Source organism: Nicotiana tabacum, chromosome 14 (genome assembly GCF_000715075.1).
Source record: "Nicotiana tabacum cultivar K326 chromosome 14, ASM71507v2, whole genome shotgun sequence".
NCBI classification, from domain to species: domain Eukaryota; kingdom Viridiplantae; phylum Streptophyta; class Magnoliopsida; order Solanales; family Solanaceae; genus Nicotiana; species Nicotiana tabacum.
In genome coordinates this window covers 18,793,287-18,798,568 of record NC_134093.1, presented here as the reverse complement: position 1 = coordinate 18,798,568, position 5,282 = coordinate 18,793,287, and the positions used below count along the sequence as shown (strand labels likewise).

Genomic DNA, 5,282 nt, shown 5'->3' with positions numbered 1-5,282 from the left:
AATATTCCTTCAAGTTCAGTTTCAACAGATGGGACCAGTGCTTTGGATGATAATGATAGTGTTGAAGATTATTTGATTTGGTCTATACTAGGAGAGCATCAACAAACCTGTAGCAGGAATATTGATGAACTTAAATTCTACTTGCAAAAGTAAGCAGAGTCCCGCACAAAGGAATTTCTACCACTGGGTTGGTGGAGGAGCAACTCAAATCAATTTCATGTTCTTTTGGCCATGGCTCGAGACGTGCTAAATATGCCGATTTCAACAGTCGCATCAGAGAGCGCATTTAGCCAAGCAAGACAGCAACTAGGAGATACCCGTCATTCATTGGGTGGCAACGCTTTTGAAATTCTAGTGTGCTTTAGAGATTGGATAAGATCAGAACGACAAAATCAAGGGCGTGACGAGGTTGATGAAGCGGAGGACCAACAAATTGGAGATATAATGGTTTATGGTTCTGATTCAACCAATGCCGGAAACCAAGAACCTCATGTTGACATGGATGAACTTATAAAAATAATGCAAAGCATGTGATGTACTATTTTTTTTAATTTTTATAATTGTTGTAAACTTTTAATTTGCAAGTTCAAAAATAACAAAATCAAAAAAGAACTTGCAACTTAATTTGAAGTATTATATATTATTCAATAAAAATATCAAATGAAAGTCTTCAGAGCTTGATCCTTACATATTGCCTATTGGTCTTATTAAATAATTTTTTGTAGCCACTTACTTTCAAATTTTAATTTTAAAATTATAAAATTCAAATTTTAAATTTAAAACTTTAAACTTCAAAATTTAATTTTAAGCCTTAAAAGTTTGCAAATACTTAAGTATCAATAACATTGAATAAGAAAAACAAAATTTACTTTAAAAAAAATAAAAAATTACGGCCCGGTCCAGCCCGCTAAGCCCGAACCCGGACGGAAAAAAAAAAAGCCGAAAAAGTACAATCCGCTAACTCAGCCCGCTAACAGCCCGCAACGTTAAACGGACAGGCTGATTTTTTTTGTGTCTAGCCCGTCCCAGCCGGCCCGTTAAACACCCATACCAAAAACGGACTAGTCCGTGCTATTTTCACTAAATTTTGGACCTCTATTTGGGCTTATCATACAACTTAGAGGAACACACTTCCATCTTGTGTCGTGAATACGCCCGTGAATGAGGAAAAAGGAGATTTTTTGTTTGGCGGTTGGTTCAAAATTTTGAAAAGAGAATTTCGAAAAAACGAATTCAAGTTCTAGCAAAAACTGTGTGACTAAATACACAAATTGACATCGCGATATACCAAGTAAATATTAATAACCGTCTATTACTATTTTCGTGTGGAGAACGCATCAAATTGTTAAAATCAATGTTAATTTGCTTGGAATTGTGGCGAGATTAAACGGAAATGTTATCGTTGTTGTAGTGGTTCCTCCTGTAGCTAAAAAAATTATAAGAATGACAAAAGCGAGACACGACTATGAGAAGAAGAGTCTTGAGTAGAGGACACAAGCTCAAATCCTTTCTAGCTGTTTTGGCATGATCCAACAAAAAACAATAATTAATTAGATTTGCTCGATACTTCTACCAAAACAAAAAAGAATCACAGTTTTAAACACACAGAAAAACATTCGTGCACGAACAAAGACAATATCTTCAATATTTCAAACAATAAGCAAGCGAAACTTCTTCTCACACGTGACATGGAAATTATTATTGGTAATCTGTGTTTAAAACTAGAAAATTATAGAAGCAAAGAAATGTTAATTAATAAACAAATAAAAAATAATTCCGAGCTCACATGTTGCTAGTGTGTCATTAACTAAGGTTTTGGATTAAATTCTCTCAGGATAAAACGGAATAACTATTTTTTGATAGCTGCACTACAAATCACAGAACTTCAGCGAACTCAATAAAACTACAAAAAATCTTTTAAATTGTGGCAGTTTATTTATAAGGGTTATACAAAAACCTCACTATGCATTTATTTTGTGGAGCTTGTGCCAATCCCCACAAAATAATTCTTTTTGTGGTAGCTTATTTGTGAGAGTTGTAGAAGACCCCCATTATATATATTATATTTGTGGTGCTTTTGTTCTAACCTTCACAAAATTATCTTATTGTGGGGTTTCTTTTGTGAAAGTTTTTGATAACCTCCACAAATACATTACTTTCAACTATTTGAATATGAAATGAATTACTCTGAAATTTTGTGAGTTTGTTCTATATTTTCCATTGCGGCACAAAGGATGTTATTATTGGTAAAGTATTTACTTATCTGAACAAATTATTTTTTGGGTTGTGACCTAAAATATATTTAATTCTTTTTAATTTTAAATGAAAACAAGCGCGGCAATATTTCCCTCGTTTTTATTCCCTTTTCCTCCAAAATTTCCGTCTTTTGTTTTTTACTTTCACTCACTTTCCCCAAATACCATCAACCCTAATATAACCACCCTAAATGCTCAATAGGTGCGGCCAGATAAAATCCAAAAAAAGTCTGCTTTCAATTTCTTTCGTGATGGTTGCTTGATTAAGCTTGAAACCATCCACTGGTATGATCGTTGATTAGTGTTTTGAGTCGGGAAGTTCGAATGGGGGTTGCTTAATTAAGGATGGAAGTTGTAAGTTCCTTCCCCTCTAATTTCATTTGTTTCTAGTTTAGGGTTTTGATTCTCTTATAGCTTTGGATAATGCTCTTAAAATAGGAGGTCGTACCTCGGGTCACCACTCCCTCAAAGCAAAATTAGGGCTCAATTTCATGCGAAGTCATCACTGAATTCTCAAGAACCTGAGTTTTCCATGTTGTATTTGAGTATAATATTTCAGTTTTCGAGACAAATTTTAATTTCAATATTCACTAACTTTAGTAGTGTATTTTGGTGGTTTGTGGTTGAACTTGTGATGGGTATTTAGGTTGAAGAATTTGAGGAAAAGAAAATTTTCCATGGAAAAGTCAGAGCTATAATATTTATCTAAACTGGAAATCTTTTCCACTATAGTTTTGTAGTTTGCTTTATTAGTTTGAGTCATTAAAATAGTTGCTTCCAATTTAGTCTCTTTAAAAGCAAAACAGAGACCTATGTTTGGTAAGAAAAGTCCAGTAGCATCTGCAGTTGGCATGTGTTTGGTGGCATCTGCAGTATATAGGTGTATAGTGTGTGTGGGTGAATAACTTAACAGAGGAGCATTTGAAATTGTTTTGTAGCAATCAGTTGCTTCAGAAGCTCTGCTAAATTGGCAATTATCTCTAAGAATTGTAGTTGAAGTTCGATAGAAGTACCATCAAATTGTTATGTTGTAGTTTTAGAAAACTAAATATGTTAATAGTAATTCGATGACCATGACATCTGTCTGTTTTGCATTCTTCTTCATGATGGTTATGTTGGAGTAGGTTTCTGTTATTCGATGAAAGTGGCACTTACTATAAGAAGCAAAAAAGAATAATATCAACTACTTGATGGTTATGTTGGAGTAGGTTTCTGTTATTTTCTTGCACACCCTTTCGTAAATGACAAGCTTGTGCATTATTTTTCATTAGATGTGCCTATAGTGTTTTTCAAATAGAAAACGAACATCTGATTGATAACTGATTGGTTGACATCTTGTAATGATTTGTTAGGCAGAATAGCAAAAACATGGCATCACTTCTTGTCTTGAAGTCCTATAGAAAGAAAGACATTTCTTTGGTGTTGCATTTATATTTTTAATAAGGTATTATGCTGCTTAATTACTATTTCCTTCGAGTAAGGTGATATGAATATCTCAGCTCAAAATAGCCTCCTTTTTTCCATCTCAGGAAGGAAGGCGCAAAATTTATTGGAGATGATCTATTGAGTGGTTAGTTCCTAACTGTTTTTTGGAAGATCTTTTGTGGGTTCCTTAATTCTGGAATAAGGGCATAAATGGTTAGAGATGGTACCTATTTATTTTACTTTAACAATTAAACTTATATGTAACTATTCTTTCTTGTTTAATTAAGTTATTTATACTTAAAAGTTTTTTCATACCTAGATGGCTGAGACAGGGATAAAGTCAGGACGAGGACAAATTTGTCTTGCTATGCATAAAAAATAAGATTGGATCATATGTGACTGAGGGGGCAAGAGAAATATTTGTAAGTTGCACTCCTTTCCCTTTATCTCTCCTAGAACTAGAATCATGATTTGTATCTTGGCATGTGTCTATAATGTTGGTAATATCATGGACGATACGTTGGCTATGTGAGATTCATTTTTCTACTTTTCCAGTTCTATAAGCATTGTGCTTTAGCATCTGAGGTTGTCTTAGCTCCCTTGATGGTTTAAGTGAACTGAAAAATCTTGTTCTTGTATTTACTTTCCTCAAAGGTCTTTGCTTGTTGCTACTCTCTGTGTAAAACTTGGAGAGAGAAAAAGATTATTTGTAATTTTATAACCAACATTCTTTAGTGTTTGAGGTTGACGTAGTAGAGCACCTTGATGACTCGTGTGAATTGAGAATTTTCTCATTACTAATACGCTGCATTTAACTAATTATTAGTTTATAGTTTACTAGTCCTATTTTGTTAGAGAAATGCTAGTGGTTTATAAGTTTCTCATCAAATATTTTTATTTCATTATTTCAGCTGGATGATGTTTACTTCACTTGTGGAATAAGAGGATCATCGGATGGCAGCAATGAAAATCACCAAGCAAATACATAGTGCTTTTTATATGTTTATAAATTTATAAATTGTAGAACCATTTTAGATTTGATAATGTTTAAGTTACATTCTGTTTAATAAATTTTTTAAGTTACCTTACATGAGTTTGTATTAGCTTAGTTTGATAAAGATTTGAACTTCTTATGCTTAGTATTATAGTTATTTGTAATGGAATTTTATTTGTGTTATAGGTTATCTAATAAAATTGTTTTTTCAATGCAATAATCCAGATTTTTTTTAAAAATAATGAGATCATATTACGGGGGTAATCAAACCCCCACAAATAATTTTTTTAGAATATTGGGATCATATTGTGGAGGTTGTAAATCGTCACTATTTGTCTTCAAAAACCGTCACAAATTCAAATTCAATTTGTGGTGGTCGTCGTAGGTTTTTTAAAAAGATGCCACAATATTGCTCGTGGCAATCATAACTGTGGCGTTTTTAAAAATCGCCATAATTCATTTTGTGGGAGTCAGAAACCGTCACAAATTATCAAAATAACCCCCACAAAATAAATATTTTCTTGTAGTATCATACGTGACACTTATGTTTATTTAGAAAACAATGCAACAATGTAGAATGGAGAGGAGAAATTTTCAGATTTTCCATA

The 5,282-nt window shown here is 32.9% G+C and overlaps 1 long non-coding RNA gene across 4 annotated transcripts; it reads left to right on the top strand.

Annotated features, from left to right (window-relative positions):
• The first annotated feature begins 2,384 nt into the window (after positions 1-2,384).
• LOC107783732 (uncharacterized) lies at positions 2,385-4,857 on the top strand. 4 transcript variants are annotated; one of them, XR_001647508.2, is made up of 5 exons: positions 2,385-2,609; positions 3,608-3,699; positions 3,785-3,825; positions 4,000-4,102; positions 4,592-4,857. It is a non-coding gene; the product is annotated as an uncharacterized LOC107783732 (long non-coding RNA). The 4 variants fall into 4 exon arrangements; XR_001647507.2 differs by lacking the exon at positions 3,608-3,699 and having other exon boundaries at positions 3,785-3,893; XR_001647506.2 differs by lacking the exon at positions 3,608-3,699 and having other exon boundaries at positions 3,785-3,903.
• Positions 4,858-5,282: the final 425 nt, after the last annotated feature.